The sequence below is a fragment of the Eptatretus burgeri genome, chromosome 13 (genome assembly GCF_056783735.1).
Source record: "Eptatretus burgeri isolate ZD-2024b chromosome 13, Ebu_testis_v1, whole genome shotgun sequence".
NCBI lineage: Eukaryota > Metazoa > Chordata > Myxini > Myxiniformes > Myxinidae > Eptatretus > Eptatretus burgeri.
This window is the reverse complement of record NC_140973.1, coordinates 48359524-48376828: the sequence shown is the minus strand read 5'-3', so window position 1 is coordinate 48376828 and position 17305 is coordinate 48359524. Positions and strand designations below refer to the sequence as shown.

Genomic DNA, 17305 nt, shown 5'->3' with positions numbered 1-17305 from the left:
CTAGCTCCCGGCGTTAGTCCGAGAGGGTCATGACAGAATTGTCCGTCCGGTGGGCGACGTGCCGCGATTCGAGTTACGTGGCCGTTCGCATGCCGGCGGGCACGAATCCGCAACAATATATATATATATATATATATATATATATATATATATATATATATATATATATATATATATATATATATATATATATATATATATATATATATATATATATATATATAAAATATATATAAAACACATATATTGTTGCAGCCACGGGTACCGAGACACCAGCTTGTCACTCACGGGGATTAATCCCCGGTTGTCCTCGGAAGAGCCGGACCTCGGGCCACTGCTCACAATTTACGTTGTGGTACGGTGGGTTGTTTTAGAACCTCGAATGCCATCCAGTTAACCATGAGTTCCAGTGTCCACCATCTAATTATGCCGTTTAACTAGAGGTCACATGACTACCTGAGCAGGGAGCACGCCCTCGGCAAAGCACCAATCTTATCTTGATTAGATCTTAATTAGGGCGGCCAAGCATTTTAACCGCTGGTGCGTGCCGACTATTTTTGGTCAAATCTGTGGTAATTACCTCCCAGTCTATCTCAGTTCGGACAATGCTATACCAATGGAAGGAAAGGACAAACACGGACAGGTTGGGAGTCGACAAATGATTTGTAAATACTAAAATAAATCAATAAAAAGAACTTTTTATTTATTGAGGTAAATAAGTGCATAAATTCCAAAGCAATCAAAATGAACAGTTAATCAGGCAAATTCAATCAAAATGACAGGAAAGAGACAGAGAGCAGATGCTTATCGTGGTTGACTTACTTACAGCTAAACCCAGACAAGGGTACCCAGCAGATCATTCAGAGGGGAACAAGAGTCGTCTCGCTCACCAGAGAGAAGTCGTCTGTGAAGTGAAAACGTCCTAAAATGTGTGTGTGTGCATGTCTTGTCCGTCGCCAGCATCCAGCCTTGCCGTGCACCCACTCGCCAACAGCCTTGAAGGCCAATTGACGTCTGCGAGGGCACCGATATCGTCTATCACAGGTTTAGACCCTGGTGCTGCGAAACAGGCAGCTCCTCACTTCACGAAACTGGTGACGTCCAGTGACCCACACGGTCCATTGGTGACTGACCCGCGCCTCACTCGTTGTGACCGACCCATGCCTCACTCGTTGTCGGTGCTGCTCACACCCACACGCACACCACATGCTCGCTTGCTCAAGCACTGGAAAGGACGAATTGTCTCATTGTTGGCGCTAGTCAGACACCCACACGCTCACTTGCTGGCTTCCTTGCCTGCGCGCTTGCACCCTCTCTGGCTCGCTTACCCGCTTCTTGTTCACTCGTGCTTCCTTTCTGTCTCGCTTGCCAGCTTCCTGCTCGCTTCTCTTCCCTCACGCGCTTCCTCTCTCGCTTTCTTTCTCCTCTATTTTTAACGGACCTCTCCAATTCTTTTTATATATGCGGCCCATCTCGGCAAGCGCAGAGTCCCCCCAAGCTCACCCCGCCCCACTTGCGCACCGTTACCATGACAACCCGTGCGCTCAAAAAAGGGTGGGCCTCAGTGCTCGCGAAAGAAATATGTGCATAAATGTGTCTGTCGTAAAGAAAAAAAGCTTCCCATAAGAGAGGCGATCTATTATTTACCCTTCTCAATGCATCACATTTAAAATCCCATTAGATATGGGGGATGGTGATAATCTAAACATGCATTTAAGGAAATAACTGTCTGAGGACATGGATGTGTGGATGCATTCATCAGACCGGATTCTGAAATCCGTAACTATATGTATATATATATATATATATATATATATATATATATATATATATATATATATATATATATATATATATATATATATATATATATATATATATACAGTAGACTAGGTGTAAGTCGGCAGCGTGTAACTCATCACTTCGCCTAAGTCGGCAGCGTCAAAAACTCCCGAATTTATCTCATGTTAAATCCCTATGAATAAAGGGTCATCCCTCTGTAAGTCGTCATCTCTAAGTCGTCACTTCGTCTAAGTCGTCAGATGTTGTCTGTTCCCGCGTAATGGAAACTCAAGTAAATTACCACTCCTAACTCGTCACACGGAACTGCTGCCTCGTGAGAAGCCCGATTTCATGGAATCGTGATGCTCGCTCATTGGTTTACACCGCCAGTGATAGGCTATTTATAACTGCGTACACACGTTGATCGCACTGCAGGCAGGACAATGGCGACTAAGCGTAAGCTTACAACTAAAACCTACCAAGAAAAATACGACATTATCCAGTTTTGCGAGGAAAACCCACTGATGAAGAAAACAGCCATAGCTGAGAAGTTGGACATCAAACGGCAGACATTGAACGATATCTTGAAGAATAAGGGCACGATGTTTGGACAAGTGGAGAAGATCACGAGGCCGGTGGTAAGTGTGAAACGCGTGAAATGTGTGTCCTTTGAAGATGTCGATGACGCGCTCATCATCTGGTTTCGGCAAATGTCGGCTCAGCCAAGTATTCGGTTGGACGGTGAAATGTTGCTGCTGAAGGCACGTAAATTCGCTGCGGACCTCGGGCATGATGATGCCGAGACCTTGCCGATGCACTGGATAGACAGATTTATAGTTAGGTGGGGAATCGGCAAGGTCAAGAAGTGCGGCGAATCAGGCAGCGTGGATTCGGCAGTGGTGCACGACTGGAAGGATGGCAAATTGAAAGACATCTTGGAAAGGTATCAGCCTCGGGATGTGTACAATGCCGATGAGACTGGGCTTTTCTGGCAGATGCTGCCAGAAAAGTCTCTGGGGTTCGTTGGTCAATCCCATCATGGTGATAAGCAGGCGGAGATCCGTGTGACGTTGCTGGTTGGAGCGAACATGGATGGTACCGACAAGCTGCCTCTGTACGCCATCGGGAAAAGTAAGAATCCCCGAGCCTTCAAAAGTGTGAAGCACCTGCCTGTGGCCTACTCAGCGAATAAAAATGCGTGGATGACTTCTGCCCTGTTCGAACAATGGTTGGTGAAACTGAACCATCGTATGTCACTTGAAAAACGCAAAATTGCATTCGTAGTTGACAATTGCCCTGCTCACCCTGCATGTCAACTGGAGAACATAGAACTTGTATTCTTCCCACCTAATACTACCAGTCGCACTCAACCAATGGATGGCGCCGTCATCAGAAACCTGAAACTTCACTACTGCCAGATCCTTGCCACGCGTTGCCTGAATGCAGCAGATGAGGGAATCCCATTCAAATGGGATTTGCTGGATGCCCTGATAGCTGCCAAAACTGCATGGGGAAAGGTCTCCAATGTTACCATCGCGAACTGCTTCCGTTCAGTCGGGTTCGTCAATGCGGATCGCAGCGCCCATGAAGTTGATGAGGAGAGCGATGACGACCATGGAAACCAGTTCCGCAATGTCTGGGAAAGACTCGCTGAAATCTTTGGTTCAGACGCGATACCCTCATTGGAAAAATACATCAACGTGGACGCTGAGTTACGCAGCACCCAACAAATGACTGATGCAGAAATTGTGGATTCTGTGAAGAACGTCTCCGATGATACGGGTGACGTGGACGATGTGGACATTGTCGATCTCGAGGACTCAGAGGAGACATACATTCCAAACGCGCCTCCAACTATTCGGGAGGTATTCACGCCCTGGATGTGATGCGCCGATACTGTCTTTCAGTGGAGGATTGCCCAGACAACATCATGGAATACAATGACCAGTTTGAGTCCTTTCTCATGCACCAGATGCCCAAGAGTTTGAGGCAGTCAAACATAACGGATTACTTCGCGAAGGAGTAAAGGATCGATCGAGCTTCGTGTTGAAGTCCGATCATGGTTTTATATTGGCTTGTTTTGTACATTACCGCACTCACTTACCATAGGCATTGAGTGGTAGTCATCACCACGATGACTGTGTGTCATGTAAATTGTCACCATACCATCACCGATGGTATATGAGTTGTCTTACAGTTGTTCATTATCTTTACTTTTGATAAACTGATTCATGAATTCCATCTATGCTTGATGACTTTCCAACTCACCAATGAACCCCCACCTATGCCCCGAGGATTGCGTTTTCCTTTTGGTACAATTGCCGGCTCTCACACATACGTGTCCAGGCCACGCGTGACTTCATCCTTCACCCCACAGTCATCATGTATGTTCGTATACGCGCAAGTCGTCACATTTTTCTTGGTCCAGATGGTGACGACTTACGCCTAGTCTACTGTATACATACATATATATATATATATATATATATATATATATATATATATATATATATATATATATATATATATACATATACACACACATACACAGGGGTCTGCAAAAGTAGGTATACAGTAATGAAAAACAAAACATATGCACAAAACGTATTTTATTGATCATACAAGCATATCAATAATAACATACCAATAATAAACATATCAATAATAAACATATTAATCCGTCAAATGTTCAAACTGTTTGCCCTCGGCATTCACACACTCCACTAGTAATCCTTACTGTATACCTACTTTTGCAGCCCCATGTATATATATATATATATATATATATATATATATATATATATATATATATATATATATATATATATATATATATATATATATATATATATATATATATATATATATATATATATATATATATATATATATATATATATATATATATACCATATTAACTCGATCAGTTTTGGGAACTAAAATGACCACTACAACAGATGAGTTACATAGCATCAATAATGGAGGAAAGTAAAATGTTCATGGACGTCAAATTTTTCAGCATTATATACCTTGACCCCTCATGATATGTTAAGGGAAGAACGAGAATGACACTCACTCGAGCGCATACCCCTGCCAGGCTGACCAGTTTACGTTTGTAACCCAGTTATGAGCTGAATCTGGATGTGGATCTGAACCAAAAGTTAATCAGCTTGTTCTTATCACCTAAGGCCGAGGTCACATTTGCCACGGCGGCCGTGGGGTCTCCAAAATCTGCGGCCATAAAAGCAATTATACGGCGGCCGCAGTATTTCCACGGTCACACAATGTAGCAGTCACATATGTTTTTATTTTTCGGGTAGCCACACGGCGTATTTATAAATTGTGGAGACCGAAAATGTGGGTGTGCCGTACGGTCTTTGATTTGATGTCGCACGGTGACCTTAGGGCGTCGCTGAGGTGGCCATAGAATTTTCAAGGCAGACGCAAGGTGCCCGCAAGGGGACCCTATGGTGAACGTGTGGCCAGACAGACGGTAACGAGTGGGTATATCTACCAGTTCTTTTTTTACTGAAATAAAAATATACCAGTATATATAACTGAATATACTACAACTATAATATACCGTGGTGCCCCCAGAATCCGAACGCCCCATTGTTTGAACGAATTGGAATCCAAACAATTTTTTCGAGAAAATTTTGCCGTAAAAACCTAATACATTTATAAAAACCGGACACAACGTAGCGTTCATGTTTGTTCACGTGTCTGCCCCACCTGTTCGAGCTGCATCTTCGCGCTTTGTTCATTCAGTTTGTCGGTGGAAGTCCTCGTGAAAGCATCTCTCGTGTGTCGATCGATACTTTAGGCCTCAGTCACATTTGCTCTACGGCGAGGATACGGCAGCCGTACACCCTCTGAATTGACAGAAACGTGCGGCGGCCGCAGAGAAACTGAGGTGGCCTCAGGGTGGCCCTATGCCGTATGGCTATATTTTACAGGCCGTAAGGTTGCCGTGGAATTATAACGCGGAGTTAGTTATAACTTTTTTCATTTCTACGTTCGCCGTAGAAATTTGACAAGCCGAAACAAAAGAACTGGTAAAAAAAAAATTAACCCATTCGTTACCGTCCGTCTGGCCGCACGTTCGGCTTAGGGTCCCCTGCGGTCCCCCTGCGGTCGCCTTGCGGGCACCTTGCATCTGCCTTCAAAATTCTATGGCCGCCGCAGCGACACCCTAAGGTCACCGTGCGACAACAAATCAAAGACCGTACGGCACACCCATGTTTTCGGTCTCCACAATTTATAAATACGCCGTGCGGCTACCCGAAAAATAAGGACAAATGTGTCCTAGAGCAGCGTCCAAAGCCTAAAGGTTTTGTCGGCTAAAAAAAAAAAAAACAACTTCCGATATTTCGTCACGTGCCTTCATTAAGCCAATAGCGAAACCCTTCATAATGTATTCACGTATTTACGATATATCGTGTATTTAAGAAATATATAATGCATTTACGAAATTACAATACGATAAATGGAATAATCTTTAAATAGTAACGTCAACTTTTCGAAACTTTAAAGCAAATGTCCGAATATATTTAAAAGTTCATGATCGACGCTCTCAAAAGGCACCGTCTCTGTGAGGATGTGTAGATATGCTCAGTATTTAAGGCAATCCGGATCTTGTACATGCAAGAGCCGAGTCCGAGAGATTAAGGTTTTGTCTTCACAAGAAGAAGAAGAAGAAAAACAAGAAGAAGAACAACAACAACAACGCCGAGCTCTCTATGAGCAGCGTTCGCTCCGCGAGACGCTGCTAAAAACATATGACTGCAACATTGTGTGACCTTGACCATGTGGAGGCACTCGCAATTACCTTCAGAAAATGATTTTCTTTGTGCAGATCACCAATCTGGATGAAATTTGGCATACTTAAAGAATTTTAGACGCCGAGTCTAAATCCACTTGTTTCTACGTCGAGGATGTGACACAATTGGTCATTTTTGGCAATTAAAGATAAACCGAATATTAAAGCACGATTTTGACACAGAAATGAAGAATCAAGGTTAGACTGATATGTACGTCAAAGAAAACTCTTGTGAGGTCTTAAAATGATACAATATGTTGAAACAGAGCCCTATTCACTGTTATTAAAGATGTTTATAATTAAAGATCGTAAACCGAAGCAGTTACATATTTTTACCGGCCGAAAACGTCTGAACCGACCAGACAGGCCTTCGAGTTCACCAAGGCAACTTTTTGCTTAAAAGGCAGCCACACTGGCTATTAAAGGTAGTTACATTGACTATTAAAGGTAGTTACAGCGCCTATTAGACAGTTACATTGGCTATTACGAATTAAATCAAAGACAAAGAGACTGCGCGACTCAGCCTGATGAAAAGTAGAACCGCCACAAGAGGATTACTGTCTTAGAACTCCAGTATTTCTTGCTCTGAAGCGGTTGCTGAACTAGGCTCTTGACTGCTGCTTTTACAAAACTCAAGTCCACTATTATATGCTAACCAACCGGAATACTACTGTGTAGTAGATCACCACAGCAAGAGCAGTGTGACACCCGCATTCACAGTTCATCGTCGGAATCATCGTCAGTTCTGCTTTCATCATCCATAAGTTCCATTTCTGCACGGGTCTGTTCATCGTTGGCGCAGTTTTGACACCCACAGCACTCTGTGCAGGACAGTCCTTTTGACCGGCAAGAACACTGGTTGGTCTCGCATTTCGTCTTCTTGCAATTACATTTCGTCACCTCCAACAGTTCCTTTGGCGCTGGTGGTTTGTTCAGCCAGTGAACAATCAGTGCTCCGTTGCGTTCCACCCATCTGGGAAATGTAGGAGAAGGGGCTTCTATAAACCTCTCAGTCGCGCGGTGGTGGATCGAAGACTGATAGTTCACTCTTTTGCAATGCAGCATCAGAGCGTCGCTTGTAGGCGGCAATTTCTGTTCTCCCAGCGACTGGCTGCTGAATAGCTTGTAGCGAGCCTCATTCACAATCTTCATGGTCGGCTGATTGTACATGGCGCAGATGAATTGTTCCAGGTCGTGAATGATATTCTGATCTAGCGTGAATTCTCGACCAATGCTCCCGAAACAGGTGATGAGATGGGGACTCTTCATCATCAAGTCAAATGGGCTTGTTTTGCCCTTACCGTGGAATGCACTGGTGGTATCACTCCCCGTGAAATTGTGCATACCTATCAACGCATCGCAAACATAACTTTCCAGGGCATTACTCAGCTTCCTAATGTCAACGACGATAATGTCCTTGGGACTTCCTGTGACCAGATGGAAATTTCGCGCCCGAATCGACTTTGAGTGAGCCAATGCCAACACAAACACATCGGTGTCGAAACTCTCGATGCGCACCGACTCTTCATTCTGTCCCGCGTGAGCGGCATGTAGCAGGAGCTTCGTGTCAGCTTCGTCATGGTCACATCCAAGTTCAGGTACTGACGACACAGTTATGACACCATTCGACGCCTTGATTTTTTCACATTTGCCGGCATGACTGACGTACAACAGCATGTCACCCAGTTTTGATGGAGAGATGTTTCTCGTCCACGATTTGACGATGAACTCTATCAACGCCTCCTTGTTGGCTCCGCTCAGGAGATAATTGGCCCACTGTTTTGGAAGGGCTTGATCATGTCCGTAGATGGTTCGTACCTGAAGATCGCCCGCCCTGCCCGCTCGTCTGGCATGCTCCAAGCACTTGATGTTGATACTTGGGTAAGTATCAAACACCACGTCCAGTCTCGAAGATTGGTTATGTCATGCTTTGGCCACTACGATGTTCAGCAACATCTCTTCCAGTTTGCCGAAAGTGTTATGCAGTGAACCAGCCTTTATCGCCTGAATAACGGCCATTCCATCCACAATTGTTGCACCTTGGATAGGCCGAGCGTCCACATGGCAATCGGACCACAGTTTCAGTATATGGTTGCAGAGTTTGGCTTTGTCCATCTTAGCAATCGAACCATCACTGGATGCCAGCGAGAAAGATATGTTCGCCAGTGGGTATGCGAGCAGATCGTGGAGTGTTACATTGCTTTACTCGCCAATCAACAGCAGTCATGTGAAAAGACGACGTTCATTCGCAATTTCAACCTTCGACGTCTGCTGGTGGGAGTCGCCGACTTGCCTCGCGCCTTCGAGAAAGTTGCCAATTTGGCCTTCGAAATCGGACTGAAGAATGGGACCTCACCCAAGAGAAGCCGATCACGCAAGAATTGCACAACAGCATTCTCTCCCTTGACATACGCGTTCATCAAGTCCGCGGAAGTGGCTGGCGGTGCGATGACACCTGAACTAATATTGATGAGTTCAAGGTGAGCGCCGGAGAAAGGGTTAATCATTTGAAGTACTGTGTCCATCACTTGTACCACCACTGCTTCTCTCTTCTTCGAGCTCGACACATCCAAATCCTTTCTCGTTCGGGGCTCGTCGTGGATACCCACCATGGACTCACATTTCCTTGCGATTTCCGCACGTGCTGGTTGGGACAGGATCCACTTCTTCACAGCTGTGCTTTTCTGAGTGTAACCAATGATGCCGCCACTGGTCTCGCTGTCCCGATTTAAAGTCTGCTCTATGATTTGATCACACGCAACACTACTAAATCCATAACAAGTATGCCGTTGGGCAGTCCATTTGTCGTCCATGCATGCTCGATAGGTGTCAGGGTGGGAGTGCTCTAGCCCGGCCATTTCGAGCCAGTAAACAGGTAAGTACCTTGCATAGTTTAGGTGATCGTACGCAAAGTGCCAGGGCATTGACGCTCTCGTGATCGCAAGGTGTTTCGGCCAGTTCGAAGTACGAGTTGCCCGTATAAGCTCCAGTGCTAGCTCCACCATTTCCAAGTAGGGTCATGTAATGTCCACACTTTGGTGTTTGTTCAGGTCATCCCTCACCATGAGTGCTCCCAAGTATAGAACATGTAAATTGAGGTCTGAGTCACCCTGTTGGGGACCCTGGCTGGCTTCATCCTCTGTAGTTGACTCTGTTTCTGCTGTAGAGCTACTGTCTACAACAGCAGCCTGAGCAATGGAACCAATATCAATGTCCTTCATGTACACCACTTCGCTCTCAGAAATTTTTGGTGGACGATAGAAAATCATGTCTGGGTACCGTTCGTGCAGTCTTTTCTTGTCTTGTTGCCTGGTAGTTGGCCTTATCCTGACCTTCGCATACTCTGAGGAAGTCATTGAACATCTCACACAACTTCTTCATATGTATTGATTGCTTTCCATCAATGAGTCTTACCTGGATTACTTTATCACAGAAAATGTCAAATGTCGAGTCATAGTTCACTTTCTGAGTTTGGAGTTTACTTTCACTCTGTCTGTGGTATGTGTCATTCACATACTCGTAATAACATTTACGGTGATAACAAACTTCCAGCGCCACACAGTCTTTATCCTTTATAGTTGTCATTATTCTCACATCATGTTGATCTCTCCTCTGCTCAGCAGTTTCCCTCAGCTTTCCTCCATCCTGTGTTTCTGCCAGGGACAACTGATCACGTTGAGATTTTCCTTTGACTTGGATGAATTTGTCTTTTTTCTAGCATATGATACAAATTCTTGGCAGTCCACCAGCTGATTTGCCAGCCACCCTTTCTACAGAGGTTCTGAGGGATTTTCTACATATTTAGTGGTATGAGTCCCCCTCTTCTTCTCGTCCGCCCACCACCTCACTGGCTCCAGCAGAAACTGCAGTAGTGCTGGCTTCTGATTTCCTTTTCCTGGCTTCAGCGCGTTTTATATGATCCTTGTTACAAAACGACGCATAGCAGAACTGGTGACGGCCGGCATCCGCAGGAGGATCAGTCATTGGCAGCAGTTTCATGATTTGATCAGCCAGCAAACGGCATTTGTTGATAGTTTCACTATCTGTGGCGTCGCACCAAGCCTTCGCACCCTCGCATACCTTAAGCCAGCTCTTCTCCATGAATTGCCTCACTTTCTCATCTTCCTCCTCACCCAAGTGTATGAAACAACGCATATTTGGTTGTTGAAAGACCAAAAATCACTCGAAATCACACGACAACCATGGGCGCTGCCATCTTGATTTGTTGTTGCCTGGTCGTTTCCTCCACGATTACAAGCACACCACGCCCACTTCACGGTGGTAATTTCAAATGGTAATAACTGTTGGTGTGTCAACTTGTGCATATGGAAATAAGTAGGAATTTCAAAGGTGTGTTCTCATGAATGTACAGGGTAAATTTCGTTTAGATTGGTGATCTGCACAACGAAACTGAATGAACCCACCTACCTCCACATGACCGAACCATGGAAATACTGCGGCCGCTTTATAATCGTAGTGCCCGTACATTTTGTAGACCCTCCGGCCGCCGAGCCAAATGTGACAGGCCTTATCTCGTGTTTTCACCTTCATTTGTGGTTTGTTTTTTAATCATCCTGTGTTTTAATTAATAACAAAAAAAGCAATCCGATCATGTGGTGTGACGGACTGTCAGGCAAGGATTGAATTTCACAGCAAAACCAGTTGTGATTTGGAATATCCATGATTACATCAGCCCGGTGCGTTTGATGAAAGTGATTGTGGTTCTGCGGCATCGTGTTTGATGAGCTGCACTGGGGGCAGCGCTCTCGCAGAGTGCGCGAGCGATCGGAACCCAGGCCGGAGAACGAGCCTGTGTGGACCTTTGGATGTGGTGATTGTACCAGTTTACATACAATACACCACCACCGAAGGTCATTTACTCATCTTATTTTATCTTAAACATGGGTAATTTTAGTTTCAAGTGTCTTGAAAGTGGGTTTTCTTTGGGTCCACGAACGGATTAATTCACTCCATTATTTCTTATTGGGAAAATATTTTTGGGATCCGAACTTTTTGCAATCTGAACAGCCTCCTGGAATGAATTAAATTGGGATTCTGGGGGTACCACGGTATAGGCAAATACCTATACTCCGATCTCTAGCGGTAGCACACGGTCGACGCAGACTGCCACTGAGGCCGTACGTAGATGCACGGCAGGCGTAGGGGAACCGTGCGTCGACCCTGCGTTGCCCGCAGGTAGTCACACAGACCGCAAGGCCACTGTACGGCGACCATGGAAATAGTGCGGCCGCCGTAATTTTTTGGGGGTTGGGAAAATTCATTTTTCATTGAGAAGAGCTTACGGCAGCCGCACGAATAACGCAAGCCCACCGTACGCCCTATGTACGGTCGATGTGGAACACATCAACGTCATAGCTTGGCTTGTCGAATTGCTACAGCGAACGTAGAAATGAAAAAAAGTTATAACTCCGCGCTATAATTTCACGGCGCCCCTACGCCTGTAAAATATAGCTAAACGGCGTAGGGCCTCCCTGAGGCCACCTCAGTTTCTCTGCGGCTGCCGCACGTTTCTGTCAATTCAGAGGGCGTATGGCCGCCGTATCCTCGCCGTAGAGCAAATATGACCTAGGCCTAACCAACTTATCCACCAAGTTTTGTCATAACCCATCCACAAGTTTTTGAAATCTCATGCTAAATATAGTTATTGGCCCTATTACTCAATGGTGACGAATCACTTGAAAATTCCAGTGTCCGGACCCGGATATTCACCAAAATCAAATCAATTCGTCCTTTTCACACACACAACTTTTCCACCAAATTTCGTCCAAATCTGTCTGCAACTTTTTGAGATATCGTGCTTACAAACAACCAAACAAAGAAACAGACAAACAGGGGTGAACACATAACCTCCCTTCACCTTTGGTGATGGAGGTTAAAAAAAATGAGGGCTGCAGACATGACATTTTATCGTGTGTACATATATATATATATATATATATATATATATATATATATATATATATATATATATATATATATATATATATATATATATATATATATATATATATATACATGAGTAAAATGGACATACAGGATAATCTTAACTCAAAAAAATGGGTCTAAACTTTGAAAATCTACAGTATAAAACTTTCCCAAAGAGAAGTGGAAAATTTGATCGACCACAGTTGCTTTCAAATCAATGGATATCCAATTCAGGAAAACCGATAAGACTACAACCATGGGTCCTGATCCAGCACGGTTATTTGTAAACCCATTCCTGCACGTGTTTGAATCATATTGGCTGAATTATAAATGCAGAAAAAACATTTCTTACTGAATAAAAGAAAAATAATGTGGCTGCATTTTCAGGTTCAGAGATGATATATTATTTGTCTGTCAAGATGGCACCACATTTGGAAGTGAGATGTTGAGTGTGGGTATGATTATTGGCAATAAAGTATGAGAATGGTACTTCAAGCAGGCAGGGCATTGCATCGAATCGAACAACGCGCCATCACTCTGATAGATGTTAAGCTTGGGACCCATCTGCCAGCATAATCTGATGTACATTAAAGATCCCATGACACCTTTCAATGAAAAGTAAGTGAATTATTGCCAAAATCATGGCAAAATTGCAAATTCCTCGCTGAATCAGCTGCAAATCAAAATGTCAGATGTGGCCAACTGGTTCATAACAGACTTGCACCAATCTTCTAAGCTTTATGAATTACAACTAGCATTGCTCGTCTAATCCTGTTGGCATTTTGAAGAAATCAACTTTTGGTTTTTACTCTTTTTTTGGTGGGGGCCTAAAACACTTCCCTACACTCACTAAGGAATGGGGTCAGGAAGCATTTAATACAGCTACAACGGCTTCGGCACTATAGAGCGATTAAAAAAAAAAACTTTTTAAAAATCCAACTTTTTTATTTCTAAATTTTCCCAAAAAACATTTTTGGTTGTTGTTGTTGTTGTTGCCTAAAACACTCCCCGACACTCACTGATGAACCTCTGAAAGTTTGACGAAGATCCCTGAGGTCATCTCTGAGATAAATGGTGACACATGCACAACCACACAAACATCTCAATCTTACATGTATAGATTAAAAGCTACCAACCCCACACATAGGACATGGCATAAGATACAAGATACACATTATTGCTTTTGCCGCCATGCTTTATCTGAAACTCTGATCATTCCTTTATCAATATCTACTTTCTCACCAACTAGCAAACCTTCTATTTGTTTCAAACTCACATTCCAATTTGCTCTTCACCACATCACCTCAAACTTCACTAACCTCCTCAAATACACCCATCCTCTTCCCTCAATACTCCAACTCTGCCCCCCCATTTTAGTACAAGCCGGCATCATTCTCTAACGTTTGTTCATTTCCCCCTTTCTACCTCTTCTCCTCTCTGTATCCTTACTATAATTCATAGACCAGTGTGTGTTTGTGTGTTTGTGTGTTTGTCACGCTACTCCTACAGTTCTGGGCCGATTACATCCAGATTTTCTTCATAGGATCAGCATTGCCCCAGTTAGTGCATAGAGCTGTTTTATCTTTGCCGGTGGTCTTGTGAGGGCTAGGGACACAAATTATCAATGTAAATGCGTGTCATGTCGCACTGCTCCAGGTGGGGGAGAGTATTACATGTCCCCACACTTCACAGTACAGTATTCCTGTCCCCACGTTTTCCAGTGCAGTGAGGTGTTTTGAATCATCCATGCAGCGAGAGGTATTTTGAATGACACGTTTGAGCAAGGATAAAAACACAACCCCCTGGCCGCTCCTGAATGGAGCAGGCGCTTCTAATACGTTCAATTATCTCTCACCTACTCTTCCTTTTGTTTTTTTTAGTCTCAATTTCCAATATTATGTTCTCTCTTTCAACAGTTTTCTCAATATTGTAATCCCGTTTCCTTCTTATTTCCTTCATTTCTAACCCTGCTAACTTTGAGACAAAGTTATCATTCAAGACATACATTCATACACATTGGGCATAAACAACAACACAAAGACTGGCCAAGGGCAAAAATCCATAATGTAGGAACTGTATTGGTTCCCACTTCTTTCGTAACAACATCAATGGCCCAACACATCAAGGTAGAATCCAACCACAACTCCTACCATTCCACATGATCTTTATCATCCACACCATCCTCTTACCTCTTGCACCAAGTTTTATTTTCAATTGTGGCTGATGGCCAACTCCCCTCCGATGCAGATTTTTAATGCCTCTCACGTAATTGGTCAACAACAAAAAAGTTAAGATGTCCACTCCATCATGATTGGGAAAGTCTGGCATCAGATTGCAGCCAAGGTGATGTGCTGGCATGAGAAAACACCATTCAAATCTCATTTTGTTTTACATGAGTATGTGACCGCGGAAAAATGTGACACCAAACGATATACACACTTCATAATAGTCAAGTTACCCAGAGAAAACACTGCATCCCACAGCAAAATGGATGTGTAAATTGCATACAATCCAACAATAAGACCCATCCTCACAGATCCTCCTTTGCAAAAAATGCAGAAAGAAATATCGTCTTTTACTTCGCCAAAGGGTAAAAGCCAAAAACGTCGGTTCATTCTCATCGTTCACGGCAGATAAATCAACCATTTTATCGTTTTTATTCTCTTGTTCCACCCACACAGACTGCTCATTCTGTGCTTAGACTGCTCATTCTATGCTTGAATTAGCAACGACAAAATGCAGAAACCCCTCCATGCTATCTTTACTTCTGCCAGAGGTTACATTCGGACGAAACTTTGTGGATGAGTTAGGTATGTGACAAGAACAAGCTGATTAAATTTTGGTCTCCAGCCTATCAGTGGGATACAAAAAGGAAACTGTTAAGCCTGGCAGAAGTATGTGCTCTACCGAGTGCCGTTCTAGTTTTGTTGCGCAGCACACACGATGCACATCTCACTCCGTATTGTTGATTCTCCTTACATCCAACGCACAACGCCACACGTCCTTAAAAACAGTAAGTTTCTCTCATACTCTGGCTTTGGAGTGAAAAAACACACATTTCTTCCATGGAGTCCACCATTGTGAGCGCTTGGTTCTTCTGATATTTGTCACGACCCTGCAGCCTGATAATGCCTTGCCAGATATAAGTGTTTGCATGTACGTATACCTACATTACATATTTATCATCAGATAGGTTTACAGAGCTTGCTTCATTTTATCCACATTTCAAAAGTAGCTTAGGGTTAGGGACCGCAAATTTATATATTCTACAGTTCTGGGCAGTTCTAACGTTTGTTCATTTCCCCCTTTCTACCTCTTCTCCTCTCTGTATCCTTACTATAATTCATAGACCAGTGTGTGTTTGTGTGTTTGTCACGCTACTCCTACAGTTCTGGGCCGATTACATTTCGGCCGTAATCTCCTCATCGAACATATTACGTTAGTTATTCATGCCTTGTCATATGTGTTCATTATAACATCCTTAAGAATAGTAAGTTTCCTGTTTGGAATGATTTTCAATTTTATTTTTATTTATATATATATATATATATATATATATATATATATATATATATATATATATATATATATATATATATATATATATATATTGGAAAAGGTCACGAAAAATTAATGAAGGGAGCCTTCATCTATAATTATAGAACTATAATTATATAATTATAGATCTATAATTCATCTATAATTTAATTATAATTAAACACCAAGAAGAAGAAAACAAAAGAGCATTTTTATCTTTCCCTGTCTCATAACAGTGGCACTTTGACATGAGTTTCCATTTCAGTGGCACAGCTGTCCTGAGAATACCCTTTGGCCCAGAAGACCACATTCAGGAAGACACTCTAAGGATGGGCACTTACATTTAACACAAGGGGAAATAAAGAAAAAGAGAAATCAATGAAAAAAATATGAACTCCAGAAGTTCTCCAGAACCGTTTGCTCCCTATGTTCCAGAAAATGAAGCACATTGCTTTGAACTCTTGCTCCAGATTGATGGTCAGAAATAATGGGTGGTGATACTGGCCTGGCTAGTGTGTTATCAAACTCATTTGCATTGTATAACTCACCCTTGGTGCTTGAGTTTGATATTTTGGGGATGGGCTTTGGAAGAAGGGCAGGCAAAGGATGTGTGGGAGACAAAGGATGTGTTCATGGAACTGTAATGGTATTCCATCATCATTAATCTGCTCTGCAATAACATTGCTGACACACTTGGCTCCATCAGTCACCCTTGTATCACCTTGCTGAACTACCTCAGCAGACATCCTCGAGTATTGTGTGTGGGACGGTTCCCTTTGTAAATTACTGGCTGGTGATATTCCCTCAAGCACATCCAAACTTACTCTCCAGGGCTGGCCTCAAATTGTATTAGAGCTGTCCTCGAAGACAAACTCAACACTGTCCTGTCCTCTGGCATTCTTGAGAATCCTGTCTATTGCTGCATCCCTCCCTCCAATCATCACTTGAATTTATTGTATCCACCATGGAACCATTCTCAACCAACATCATGGAGACCCTGCTTCAGCCCCCTTGTATGGCCCTGATGTTCAGCCAGCTAATGGTGAATCCCACACAAGTTACAGTGGTACTTAAAGGAATGACAAGAGGCCATAATTCATAAGCGACCTTGAATCCAAGCTAGAAAAAGTAAACATAACATGGCTTCTGTCCTCAGATTACAGTGCCTAGGTATGACTAGAGGCAATGGCAACCATTGAACAACTCACCTTAATATAATCA

The 17305-nt window shown here is 43.3% G+C and overlaps 1 protein-coding gene across 1 annotated transcript in view; it reads right to left on the bottom strand.

Moving 5' to 3' along the window:
* The window catches only part of LOC147014424 (protein CFDP2-like), a 121096-nt gene extending 106207 nt beyond the window's left edge, over nucleotides 1-14889 (bottom strand). The window contains exon 1 of the mRNA XM_085852366.1: nucleotides 14737-14889. The gene's annotated coding sequence lies outside the window, so the exon portion shown is untranslated. The remainder of the gene's footprint in view (nucleotides 1-14736) is intronic.
* Nucleotides 14890-17305: the final 2416 nt, after the last annotated feature.